A 14,701-nucleotide genomic window follows, 5' to 3' on the forward strand; every position below is an offset into this window, starting at 1 on the left:
TCATTCTAAGAGGCCACCATCACCCTGATACCAAAACCAGACAAGGATGTCACAATGAAAGAAAACTTCAGGCCAATATCACTGATGAACATAGATGCGAAAATCCTCAACAAAATACTAGCAAACAGAATCCAGTAGCACATTAAGAGGATCATACAACATGATCAGGTGGGGTTTATTCCAGGAATGCAAGGATTCTTCAATATACGCAAATCAATCAATGTGATACACCATATTAACAAACTGAAGGAGAAAACCATATCGTCATCTCAATCGATGCAGAGAAAGCTTTGACAAAATTCAACACCCATTTATGATAAAAACCCTCCAGAAAGTAGGCATAGAGGGAACTTTCCTCAACATAATAAAGGCCATAAAGGCCATATATGACAAAACCACAGCCAACATGGTAAAAAACTGAAAGCATTTCCACTGAGAACAGGAACAAGACAAGGTAGCCCACGCTCACCACTCTTATTCAGCATAGTTTTGGAACTTTTAGCCACAGCAATCAGAGACGAAAAGGAAAACAAAGGAGTCAAATCGGAAAAGAAAAAGTAAAGCTGTCACTGTTTGCAGATGACATGATACTATACATAGAGAATCCTAAAGATGCTACCAGAAAACTACTAGAGCTAATCAATGAATTTGGTAAAGTAGCAGGATACGAAATTAATGCACAAAAATCTCTGGCATTCCTATACACGAAGGATGAAAAATCTGAAAGTGAAATCAAGAAAACACTCCCATTTACCATTGCAACAAAAAGAATAAAATATCTAGGAATAAACCTACCTAAGGAGACAAAAGACCTCTATGCAGAAAATTACAAGACACTGATGAAAGAAATTAAAGATGATACAAATAGATGGAGAGATATACCCATGTTCTTGCATTGGAAGAATCAACATTGTAAAAATGACTCTACTACCCAAAGCAATCTACAGATTCAATGCAATCCCTATCAAACTACCACTGGCATTTTTCAGAGAACTAGAACAAAAAATTTCACAATTTGTATTGAAACACAGAAGACCGCGAACAGCCATAGCAATCTTGAGAACGAATAACGGAGCTGGAGGAATCAGGCTCCCTGACTTCAGACTATACTACAATGCTACAGTAATCAAGAAAGTATGGTACTGGAACAAAAACAGAAAGATAGATCAATGGAACAGGATAGAAAGCCCAGAGATAAACACACGCACATATGGCCAACTTATCTTTGATAAAGGAGGCAGGAATGTACAGTGGAGAAAGGACAGCCTCTTCAATAAGTGGTGCTGGGAAAACTGGACAGCTACATGTAAAAGTATGAGATTAGATCACTCCCTAACACCATACACAAAAATAAGCTCAAAATGGATTAAAGACCGAAATGTAAGGCCAGAAACTATCAAACTCTTAGAGGAAAACATAGGCAGGACACTCTATGTCATAAATCACAGCAAGATTCTTTTTGACCCACCTCCTAGAGAAATGGAACTAAAAACAAAAATAAAGAAATGGGACCTAATGAAACTTAAAAGCTTTTGCATAGCAAAGGAAACCATAAACAAGACCAAAAGACAACCCTCAGAATGGGAGAAAATATTTGCAAAGGAAGCAACTGACAAAGGATTAATCTCCAAAATTTATAAGCAGCTCATGCAGCTCAATAACAAAAAAACAAACAACCCAATCCAAAAATGGGCAGAAGACCTAAATAGACATTTCTCCAAAGAAGATATACAGATTGCCAACAAACAAATGAAAGAATGCTCAACATCATTAATCATTAGAGAAATGCAAATCAAAACTACAATGAGATATCATCCCACACTGCTCAGAATGGCCATCATCAAAAAATCTAGAAACAATAAATGCTGGAGAGGGTGTGGAGAAAAGGGAACACTCTTACACTGCTGGTGGAATGTGAATTGGTATAGCCACTATGGAGAACAGTATGGAGGTTCATTAAAAAACTACAAATAGAACTACCATATGACCCAGCAATCCCACTACTGGGCATATACCCTGAGAAAACCATAATTCAAAAAGAGTCATGTACCAAAATGTTCATTGCAGCTCTATTTACAATAGCCCAGAGATGGAAACAACCTAAGTGTCCATCATCGGATGAATGTATAAAGAAGATGTGGCACATATATACAATGGAATATTACTCAGCCATAAAAAGAAATGAACTTGAGTTATTTGTAGTGAGGTGGATGGACCTAGAGTCTATCATACAGAGTGAAGTAAGTCAGAAAGAGAAAGACAAATACTGTATGCTAACACATATACATGGAATTTAAGAAAAAAAATGTCATGAAGAACCTAGGGGTAAGACAGGAATAAAGACACAGACCTACTAGAGAATGGACTTGAGGATATGGGGAGGGGGAAGGGTAAGCTGTGACAAAGCGAGAGAGTGGCATGGACATATATACACTACCAAACGTAAAACAGATAGCTAGTGGGAAGCAGCCGCATAGCACAGGGAGATCAGCTCGGTGCTTTGTGACCACCTAGAGGGGTGGGATAGGGAGGGTGGGAGGGAGGGAGACACAAGAGGGAATAGATATGGGAACATATGTATATGTATAACTGATTCACTTTGTTATAAAGCAGAAACTAACACACCATTGTAAAGCAATTATACTCCAATAACGACGTTAAAAAAAAAAAAAAAGAGTCATGTACCACAATGTTCATTGCAGCTCTATTTACGATAGCCAGTACATGGAAGCAACCTAAGTGTCCATCGACAGATTAATGGATAAAGAAGATGTGGCACGTATATACAATGGAATAGTACTTAGCCATAAAAGAAACAAAATTGAGTTATTTATAGTGAGGTGGATGGACCTAGAGTCTGTCATACAGAGTGAAGTAAGTCAGAAAGACAAAAAACAAATATCGTATGCTAACACATATATGTGGAATCTAAGAAAAAAAATGGTTATGAAGATCCTAGGGGCAGGACAGGAATAAGGATGCAGATGTAGTGTATGGACTTCAGGACATGGGGGGCGGGAAGGGTAAGCTGGGATGAAGTGCGAGAGTGGCATGGACATATATACACTACAAATGTAAAATAAATAGCTAGTGGGAAGCAGCTGCATAGCACCGGGGGATCCTCTTGGTGCTGTGTGACCACCTACAGGGGTGGGATAGGGAGGGTGGGAGGGAGATGCAAGAGGGAGGAGATATGGGGATATATGTATATGTATAGCTGATTCACTTTGTTATAAAGCAGAAACTAACATACCATTGTAAAGCAATTATACTTCTATAAACATGTAAAAAAAAAAAGATCGTTAATTTGATAACATCTGCAAAGTCCCTTTTGTAGGGACTTTGTAAAGTAACATTCACAGGTTCCAGGGATTCGAATGTGACAGATCTGGTGGAGAGCATTATTTAGTCTATCATATAAAGCATAAATGTTGAAGCATGAAGTTGGTGGATTTGCCTGCCGCATGGATTTTACAAAAAAAATAGAGGAAAAGTCCTTATTTTTAGCAGAAATATTCTGTAAAAACATTTCAGTATAAAACTATCCAGTTCTTCCATTGCCAAGCTAACAAACAGTTTACAGTTTAATCACAGACTGTTCTGCAAACATGTGATTTAAAACAGCCAATTACTTTGGATATATTTGGGATTTTGCTGTTCAGTGTTATAGCAATAAATTAATATTCACATAGTTGTCATGTGCCATTTCTTAAGGATTTTATTTTAGCCCAGCACTCATTAGAATTTCCTAACAAATATTACAAAATGACTCTATCTTGAAATATTGTCAAATTACAATTAAGTCATGTATACATAAAACTAGTGTAACCAGGAATAGGAGTTCTGAGTACCTCTCTCTCTTTCTCTTTCTGCCTCAGTCTAGTCTCTCTCTCTCTCTCTCTCTCTCTGTGTGTCTGCCTCTGTCTGTCTCTCTCTCTCTGCTTCTTGGAGCCCTCGCTCTGAGGGAGGCCAGCTGACATGTTGTAAGAAACCTTATGTAGAGATGAGAAACTGATGTCTTCAGCCAAGAGTTAGCAAGGATCTGGTGTCTGCCAACAGCCATGTGACTGAGTTGGAAGCAGGTCCTCCCCAGCTGACCTTTTAGATAACTGTGGACCTGGCAACACCTTGATTGCAGCCTTAGGAGAGACTCTAAAACAGACCCACCCAGCTAAGCTGCTCCCAGATTCCTGAGCCACAGAAATTGTGAGATAATAAATGTTTGTTGTTTTCAATCACTAATTGTGGGGGTAATTTGCTACACACCAATAGATAACTAATGTACCAGCCTTGAACATCTTATACTCTCATTAAAAAAAAAAAGAAAGAAAATTAGTAAACAACTCAAGGCTGTACAGTTGACCCTTGAACAATGCAGGGGTTAAGAGTGCCAATCCCCCACAGAGTCTAAAATCTACATATAACTTGTTCATGAAAATAGTCAATAAGTAATCTATAATAGGAATAGAAAAGAGTTTTATTTGAGCCAAACTGAGGACTACACCCCGGGAGACACAGATTCAAGAAGCACTTGAGGGGCTTCCCTGGTGGCGCAGTGGTTAAGAATCTGCCTGCCAATGCAGGGGACACAGGTTCGAACCCTGGTCTGGGAGGATCCCACATGCCGCGGAGCAACTAGGCCCGTGAGCCACAACTACTGAGCCTGCGCGTCTGGAGCCTGTGCTCCGCAACAAGAGAGGCCGCCATAGTGAGAGGCCTGTGCACCGCGATGAAAAGTGGCCCCTGCTTGCCACAACTAGAGAAAGCCCTCACACAGAAACGAAGACGCAACACAGCAAAAATAAATTAATTAATAAACTCCTACCCCCAATTAAAAAAAAAAAAAAGAAGAAGAAGCACTTGAATTGTATTCTGCTGAACTACGAAATGGGGAGGCTTTTTGCCTTATAAATGACAAACCCACAAAATTACATAAGGTGTTTGTCAAGAATTAGGACTGTAGCCAGCAAAAAGGGTGCTTATTAAGTAAGGATTGGTTGGGGTTTGAAATGACGGCATAGTAACAAGGGGAGACCTTGAAACCATAAGGTTACAGCTGGCAGCTGCTAGCAGATATTGTTTTGAGAAGAGTGGGTGGTGTTCCTGAGTCTGATACAGTTCAGAAAATTCAAGATCTCAGTGATACAGGAATGTGTCTGAAACCACATTCACAATAGTCACCTGCCTCCATTTTGGATGCCTGAACCACGGTTACTCCATTTTGATTTCTTAAATGCATCCTTTTCTTTAATGGTTAAAGCAGATATACAATGCATGTTTGACAGTCCACATAACAGGCTGTTCTAGGTAGCATAAATTTTAAGTTAAATCATGTATAAGCCGGAATGACTTCCCCATACCTCAATATGTGAAAATTTCTCTCATCAAACTTATAGTCAGCCCTTTATATCCACAGCCCTTCCATACATGGTTCCACATCAGCAGATTCAACCAACCACAGATCATCTAGTACTGTAGTATTTACTATTGAAAAAAATCCATGTATAAGTGGACCCATGCAGTTCATGCCTGTGTTGTTCAAGGGTCAACTGTACTTTCAACTAAGTATTGGATTTTGAGTACGGTCACTCTACCTGTACACTCAGTATCATTGGGGTATTGGTTCCAGGACCCCCCCAGATACCAAAAATCCGTGGATGCTCAAGTTCCTTATATAAGATGATGTAGTACAGTCAGCCCTCATTATCAGGGTTCTGCATCAGCGAATTCAGCCAAACTTGGATGGAGAACCCATGGACACAGAGGGTTGACTGTACTGTATGGAAGTCAGTAAAGGTGGAGTTGGGGGAAAGGGAGAGTTAAGCATAAGGAAAAACTCTGCTTATCCTAAAAGCTTAAGAAGACTGAGTTTGCCTATGACACCGATGAGGCAGATGTCTTGAGAATATATTTGCATGGAAACTTAACAGTCTCCTGGGAATGAACTCTTCCTTGCTCCATCAGGCAAGCTTTATTGTCAGAAGAGGAGTGAAAACAGCTTGGTGCTTCTCTTAGATGGGCTGCTTGGCCAGAAAAAATAGAAGTGTGGAGTAGAACGCCTTCAGAAAAACAAAGTGCTTCCACAAAAGATTTGCCAACATTTCTGGCAGATGATATACTGACCACTAGGCAGAACTGCCTCATGCTTCCACAGTCTGCCATAGGGAAGAAGGGCCTCTCTGGCCAGTTGGAGCATCTAAAGTACCTTGGACTTTGGCAGCCATCGTGTGAAATGGCACTGCCTTCCCTGCTGGTGGGGAGGGGCACTGAGGGGGTTTTACATACGTAAGCCACCTGGGCTATCATAGATGTCAGGACCACAGCAGGAAAGGAGGAACTGGCAGAGGCAATGTGAGAGCTTGAGAACTGAGATGTCTGTTTATGAGCACCTAGGAGAAGGAAGGGTGGAAATTCCATCATGAGAGGAAGCCAAAGTGGAGAAGTAATATACTACCATTATAACTTTTTCTTAATCCACAGGTTGGTGTGGCCTATGAAACAGGAATTTTATTCTTCAGGCTTCTTTGGGTAATTAGTAATCTTAGTATAGCATCTGTATGTAGCATGGATTAAGTACTACCCAAAGATTAGCACTAACTTCCTTGTGGTTAGTGGCAGGACCACGTGAGAATGCTGTACACTGTCAGAGATTATTTATATAGCTCCAAGCCTGGGCACTGGGCTAGAGACGTTGTTGCAGGTAGTAGGAAATGCTGTTCAGTCTCTGGGAGAAAAGTGATGGTCTTCTCTAAGAGTTCAGAGAGGTCTCTACCAGCCTTTGGGGAAGTGCCTTTTGGTTCTGGTTGGAACATTCCACTCAGGTATTGTAAAAGGGGGTAGGAATGGGAAGAAGAGGGAGAAGGGTGTTACTGGACGCCTGTAGGCCCATAGAAAATAACATCTACTCTCTCAGGCAGAGAATGCTTATAGTTGGGGATGGGGGATGCTGGTGATGTATAAATAGGTGCTTAAAACCACGGGAAGTTACATGACCATAAGAATTAAATTTCTTGAGATATATCAGCATGCAGGAAAGTTCTGCTTGTGTGTTGTGAGGATGAAAACTTATAAACAGTAATAGACACAGGAGGTGAGACAGGGACTCACTGTAAACAAATGGTTGCCATAGTGAAATATTTAATGGTGGCTTAGATTGCAGGGGAAAAAGAGTATGGCAACTTAGTTTCCCATAATTAATACACACTAGCAGCAGAGAAGGCCAGTTTTAGCACTAAGATGGACAAAATCCCAGGGGTGCAGGGTGTGGGGAGCAGAAATCACTGGAACAGCTACCAAATTACCCAGCACTTCAAGGCACTGTCCTAGAAGTAACAGAGGACCATTCAAACTGGCAGCTGATCTTCAAGCCCTTCCCAGTGTTGTGTGTAATAAATGTTGGAACTGTGAATGGAACTATTAACCATTTTGTAACTGTTGCATTCATACCATTTTTCCTTGTGACATGTGACAACAGGAAAAGCCAAATCTTAGAAGTCCAGTTCTACCTGGAGAGCCATGTTAAGTTTAGCTTTTCTGGCCCTTTTAAAATAAGACTTAGTTAGTGATGTTTTGATTTCTTGGTTCTTAACCTTTTTGTGTAGTAGGATGATGCTACTCAAAGTTTGGACACAAGCTCCCTGCATCTCAATCATGTTAGGAGAATGTTGGAAATATATATATTCATTCTTTTTTTAATGATTTTAAAAACATTTATTTATTTTATTTATTTAGTTTTGGCTGCGTTGGTTCTTTGTTGCTGCACGCGGGCTTTCTTTAGTTGTGGCGAGCAGGGTCTACTCTTCGTTGCGGTGCGCGGGCTTCTCATTGCGGTGGCTTTTCTTGTTGTGGAGCATGGGCTCTAGGCACACGGGCTTCAGTAGTTGTGGCGCACGGGCTTCATTGCTCGGCGGCATGTGGGAACTTCCCGGACCAGGGCTTGAACCCTGCATTGGCAGGCGGATTCTTAACCACTGCGCCACCAGGGAAGCCCTATATATTTATTCTTGAGACCGATCTCTTTGTATTCCAATTCAGTAAATTCAGGGTGGGGCTCTGGAATCTAAATTTTAACTGATATACTTCCCTTCTCAAAGTGATGCTGGGACTATGCTTTGAGAAACGTAATTTAGGGTCTTTTTGACTGATGATTTCTGAGGCAAGGTAGTGAGATGAAGACAACCATCAGAAAAGGAAAATTCAGAGCAGAAGATGTCACCGGAAATAATCTGCCTTTGAAATTGATTTATAGGCAGAAATCTGTTATTAATGTTCCATAACCCACAGTAAAGACAAGGGGATAAGCAGGAATTCACCCCTCCAACTATTTGCACCCTGAAGATCTATAGGTGAAATTTGACCTTGTGAACGAAAAGGATGTAGCTGATTATGTGGCCTGGAAAATCAGCTCAGGACTAGACATTGGTTCACTATGAGTTCCAAGCTCTGTGAAGGGGAGTTTTCCAGAATGCCAAGAAGCTTTGATAAAGGCCAGCATGAATAATGATTATGATGAAAATGATAATGGCTAATATTCTTAAGCACTTATTTCTCAAGCACAGACCCAAACAGTCTTATGTAATTCTTATAATAACCACATGATATCGGATGAGGAAAATTAGATTTAGTAACTTGACCAAGTTTATTTAACTACTACATGAACTAATTGGGCTTTTAATCTCAGTCTGTCTGACTTCAAAGTTTGTGGGCTACATCATTAGTTTTTCTGCCTCCCTAAATGGTACTGTGAGGGAATGAAGAAGGCTCTTCTAAAAGGAATTAACTTTTCACAGGACAGGTTGACAAAACAGACTGAATCAAGATTGATTACACTACTTCTGTCATCAGAACTTCAGGAAAATTTTTACACAGATAGCTCTCAGCCATTTACTATGCGGGACTCAGCATCTCTCAGAATCATGCCTAGGAAAAGGCTCAGTTTTTTCTAATAAAAAGATTGTCCATTCCTAGGGATAGAGACCTTTTAAGGATATTACTTGAAGAAGTCCCAGTTGAACCTAAACTGAGGGCACTTTAGGACTCCTGTTGCAGAAGTCTATCAAAGGCAGATTTTTATGAGAAGGAAAGCCTCCTGGGAAATAACTATTACAAGAGAAAAGGCAATCTGGCACATATTTGTGCCCAGTAATACCATCAGTACTGGAGAGGAAGAGTCATTATTAATATAGAATGGCGTCTGTCACTCAGCTTATCCTTCAGCCCCAAAAGACACAGGTTGAGTGCTAGGAGAAACCAGGTAAGATATGAAAGAAAATTTTCATCAAAGTCTGAAATCACTGGGACTTTGTTACCCATGTAACATAGTTTGACACACAGGCTCACTGGGGCTTCTTCCCTACCTATACAGACAACATATAGCATGGCATTGCTACCACCTTGAAGACATTCAGGACACAGGTGGCCTCCATGGTGTCAGCAGCATTGAGCACCATCGCATGTTGGCACAGCAGAGAGATTTTAGCCCAGCAGGACATCTGCATAGTGCATATTCAGTTATCGTTACTAGAATTTATCCTGGACCTGGAAGAAAAGGGCCTTCATGGGATGTTATAAGCCTGAACCTGGGTAGCAGACTTCACATTGAGAGCAATGAATGGAATAAAAGACAAAAAAAGGCAATGATTTCATGGTATCTAAAAGAACTCTGTGCTTGAATCCATGTGAGATACTTTCAGAAATAATTAGGAGAGATTTTAAGGGACACTAGGGATTCCAAATAGTGGATAGAGGCAGCCCTAAGAGGCTGATTATAATTATTGCTGTGCTATTCAGCCTCCCAGATGCCTCCTAATACTCCTTGGCTCCTGATATTCATGTCCTTGTGTTGAACCAAATATACAGTAAATCAGTGCTGACCCATGTCACCAGTAGAATAGTGTGGAAGTGATGGTGTGTAACTTCTGAGCTAGGTTATGAAAGGTACTGCCTTTGATACCTTGGATTGTTCACTCTGAGAGAAGTCAACCTCATGTTTTAAGAACACTCAAGTAGCCCTGTGGAGAGTGGATGGTGAGGGTAACTGAGGACTCCCATCAAAAGCCAGCATTTGGGGCTTCCCTGGTGGCGCAGTGGTTGAGAGTCCACCTGCCGATGCAGGGGACGCGGGTTCGTGCCCCAGTCCAGGAAGATCCCACATGCCACAGAGCGGCTGGGCCTGTGAGCCATGGCTGCTGAGCCTGCGCGTCTGGAGCCTGTGCTCCACAACAGGAGAGGCCACAACAGTGAGAGGCCCGCGTACCGCAAAAAAAAAAAAAAAAAAAAAAAAAAGCCAGCATTTGCCAGCCACGTTTGTAGATTTTTCAGTCTCAGGCAAACCTTCAGATGACTACAGCCTGGCCAAGGTCGGACTGCAACCTCATGAGAGACTGAACTCACACAACCCTCTTCCAAACTCTTAACCCACAGTAACAAATAGTAATGATTACTATAGTTTAAGTCACTAAATTATAGAGTAGTATACCATGCAAAAAAGAGAGCTAATGCAAATATGATCTCCGTTTTTACTCCTAGGCTAGAAAGTCATGAAGGGAGAGTTAGGTAAGACTTGAATTGCTCCATAAGTAAATGTTAGCATTTGATAGGTGCTGAGGCATGGGAAACCTTTATCAAAAAAGGGATGAACATTAACAAAGGCAGAGAGACAGACTCATCTGTGTTCAACGGGACAGATTTGTCCACAGTGTTGAGTATACAGTAGAGAACTGAGGAATTAGGGAGGATAGATTGGCTAGGTCCAGGTTAGGGAGGTCTTTATGGGCAATTTTAGGATCTTACATATAAACCTTAGGGCACTGGAAATATGAGGAAGAAGAGTAATGGAATAAATAATTGGCCTTCCAGAATATTATTTAATGGGTGATTGGAAGTTGAATGAAATAAAGGCAAGAAGACATTGGAATGAATAAATTGTTTGAATAACAATAATTGTACACAGTAAATCTGAATGAACTAATAAACAGAGATATTTAGAGAAACTGGACTTATCTTTTCAAATACGATGTATTTTATAAGAAGACTATGCAATATTAAAAATTACTTGCAAATCTTTGATTAGAAGAACTTCATTCATTAGCAAAATGTTTATTGAGTATTTATTATAGAAGCTAGGCACATATAAATTGATTTTTAATTCAACATATATTACCACAATAAATTTTTTTCTATACAGTGTTAGCAAAATGGGGGCAATTTTTTTTGTTTGGTTTTTGTGTGTGTGTGTGTGTGGTATGTGGGCCTCTCACTGTTGTGGCCTCTCCCGTTGCAGAGCACAGGCTCCGGACGCACAGGCCCAGCGGCCATGGCTCACGGGCCCAGCCGCTCCGCGGCATGTGGGATCTTCCCAGACCGGGGCACGAACCCGTTTCCCCTGCATCGGCAGGCGAACTCTCAACCACTGCGCCACCAGGGAAGCCCGGCAATTTTTAAATTAAATAGTTTTAACTTATTTGTCTCATGAATTTATAAGTAAAATTTTTAAGAAATAAAGAAAAGTATTCCGCATTTACAATTTCTATCTTTCAGTGATTTTGTTGTTAGTTTCCGCTTTGAAACTGCAAGTAGATATTGTCTATGGAGAAATTTCACTCTTCTCCATAAGAATAGGTGCTATCTTCCTGAAAAAGAATTAAGAGTAATGATTGTAAAGATGACCCAAAATCTTGGTAAAAGAATGGAGGCACAGGTCAAGAAGATATAAGAAATGTTTAACACGGAGCTAGAAGATTTAAAGAACAAACAAACAGAGATGAACAATATAATAACTGAAATAAAAATACACTAGAAGGAATCAAGAGTAGAATAACTGAGGCAGAAGAATGAGTAAGTGAGCTGGAAGACAGAGTGCTGGAAATCACTGCCACAGAACAGAATAAAGAAAAAAGAATGAAAATAAATGAGGATAGTCTCAGAAACCTCTGGGACAACATTAAATGCACCAACATTCACATTATTGAGGTCCCAGAAGGAGAAGAGAAAGGGAAAGGGTCTGAGAAAACATTTGAAGATATTACAGATGAAAACTTCCCTAACATGAGAAAGGAAATGCTCACTCAAGTCCAGGAAGTGCAGAGAGTCCCATACAGGATGAACCTAAGGAGGAACATGCCAAGACACACATTAACCAAACTGACAAAAATTAAAGACAAAGAAAAAATATTAAAAGCAATAAGGGAAAAGCAACAAACAGTATAAAAGGGAATCCTCATAAGGTTATCAGCTGATTTTTCAGCAGAAACCCTGCAGGCCAGAAGGGAGTGGCATGATATATTTAAAGTGATGAAAGGGAAGAACCTACAAACAAGGATACTCTACCCAGCAAGGCTCTCATTCATATTCGATGGAGAAATCAGAAGCTTTATAGACAAGCAAAAGCTAAGAGAATTCAGCACCACTAACCCAACTTTACAAGAAATGCTAAAGGAACTTCTCTAGGTGGGAAAGAGACCAGAAACTTAAGACAACCTTGTACATATATAGATTGCTATATCAAAACCTCATGGCAACAGCAAACCCCAAAACTACAATAGATACACACACAAAAAAGAAAAAGCAACCCAAACACAACTCTAAAGATGGTCATCAAACCACGGGAGAAGAGAACAAAAGACGAAGGGAAGAAAAAAAAACCTACAAAAACAAACCCCAAATAATTTTTTTTTAATGGCACTAGGAACACACATATCAATAATTACTTTAAACATAATGGATGAAATGATCCAACCAAAAAAACCACAGACTGGCTGAATGGATACAAAAACAAAGACCCATATATATGCTGTCTACAGGAGACCCACTTCAGACCTAAGGACACATGCAGACTGAAAGTGAGGGGATGAAAAGGATATTCCATGCAAATGGAAATAAAAAGAAAGCTGGAGGAGCAATACTCATATCAGAAAAAAGACTGTTACAAGAGACAAGGAAGGACACTACATAATGATCAAGGGATCAATCCAAGAAGATATAATAATTCTAAATATATATGCACCCAACATAGGAGCCCCTCAATATATAAGGCAAATGCTAACAGCCATAAAAGAGGAAATCAACAGTAACACAATAATAGTGGGGTATTTTAACACCTTGCTTACACCAATGGACAGATCATCCAGACAGAAAATTAATAAGGAAACACAAGCCTTAAATGACACATTAGACCAGATAGACTTAATTGATACTTATAGGACACTCCAGCAGAAAGCAGCAGAATATACTTTCTTCTCAAGTGCACACAGAACATTCTCCAGGATAGATCACATCTTGGGCCACAAATCAAGCCTCAGTAAATTTAAGAAAACTGAACTCATATCAAGCATCTTTTCCAACCACAAAGATATGAGATTAGAAATCAATTACAGGAAAAAATAACTGTAAAAAACACACATGGAGGATAAACAATATGCTACTAAACAATGAATGGATCACTGAAGAAAGCAAAGAGGAAATAAAAGAATTCCTAGAAACAAATGACAATGAAAACATGATGATGCAAAACCTATGGGACACAGCAAAAGCAGTTCTAAGAGGGAAGTTTATAGCAATCTAATCTTACCTCAGGAAACAAGAAAAATCACACATAAACAACCTAACCTTATACTTAAAGCAACTAGAGAAAGAAGAACAAACAAAACCCAAAGGTAGTAGAAGGAAAGAAATCATAAAGATCAGAGCAGAAAAAAATGAAAGAGATGAAGAAAACAATAGCAAAGATCAATGAAACTAAAAGCTGGTTCTTTGAGAAGATAAACAAAATTGATAAATCTTTAGCCAGACTCATCAAGAAAAAAAGGGAGAGGACTCAAATCAATAAAATTAGAAATGAAAAAGGAGAAGTTACAACGGACACCACAGAAATACAAAGCATCATAACAGATGACTACAAGCAACTATATGCCAATAAAATGGACAACCTAGAAAATTCTTAGAAAGGTAAGTTCTTAGAAAGGTACAACCTTCCAAGACTAAACCAGGAAGAAACAGAAAATATGAACAGACCAATCACAAGTACTGAAATTGAAACTGTGATTAAAAAACTCCCAACAAACAAAAGTCCAGGGCCAGATGGCTTCAAAGGCGAATTCTATCAAACACTTAGAGAAGAGTTAGCACCTATCCTTCTGAAACTCTTCCAAAAAATTGCAGAGGAAGGAACACTCCCAAGCTCATTCTATAAGGCCACCATCACCCTGACACCAAAACCAGAAAAAGATATTGTAAAAGAAGAAAATTACAGGCCAATATCACTGATGAACATAGACACAAAAATCCTCAACAAAATACTAGCAAACCGAATCCAACAACACATTAAAAGGTTCATACACCATGATCAACTGGGACTTAACCAAGGAACACAAGAATTCTTCAACATACATAAATCAATCAATGTGATGCAGCACATTAACAAACTGAAGAATAAAAACCATATGATCATCTTGATAGATGTAGAAAAAACTTATAACAAAATTCAACACCGATTTATGATAAAAACTCTCCAGAAAGTGGGTGTAGAGGGAACATACCTCAACATAATAAACTCTCCAGAAAGTCGCATAAAGGGAACATACCTCAAAATTCAACATCCATTTATGATAAAAATTCTCCAGAAAGTGGGCGTAGAGGAACATAACATATATGACAAATCCACAGTTAACAACTCAGTGGTAAAAAATTGAAAGCATTTCCTATA

Source organism: Hyperoodon ampullatus (assembly GCF_949752795.1).
Source record: "Hyperoodon ampullatus genome assembly, chromosome: 4".
Classification (NCBI taxonomy): domain Eukaryota; kingdom Metazoa; phylum Chordata; class Mammalia; order Artiodactyla; family Ziphiidae; genus Hyperoodon; species Hyperoodon ampullatus.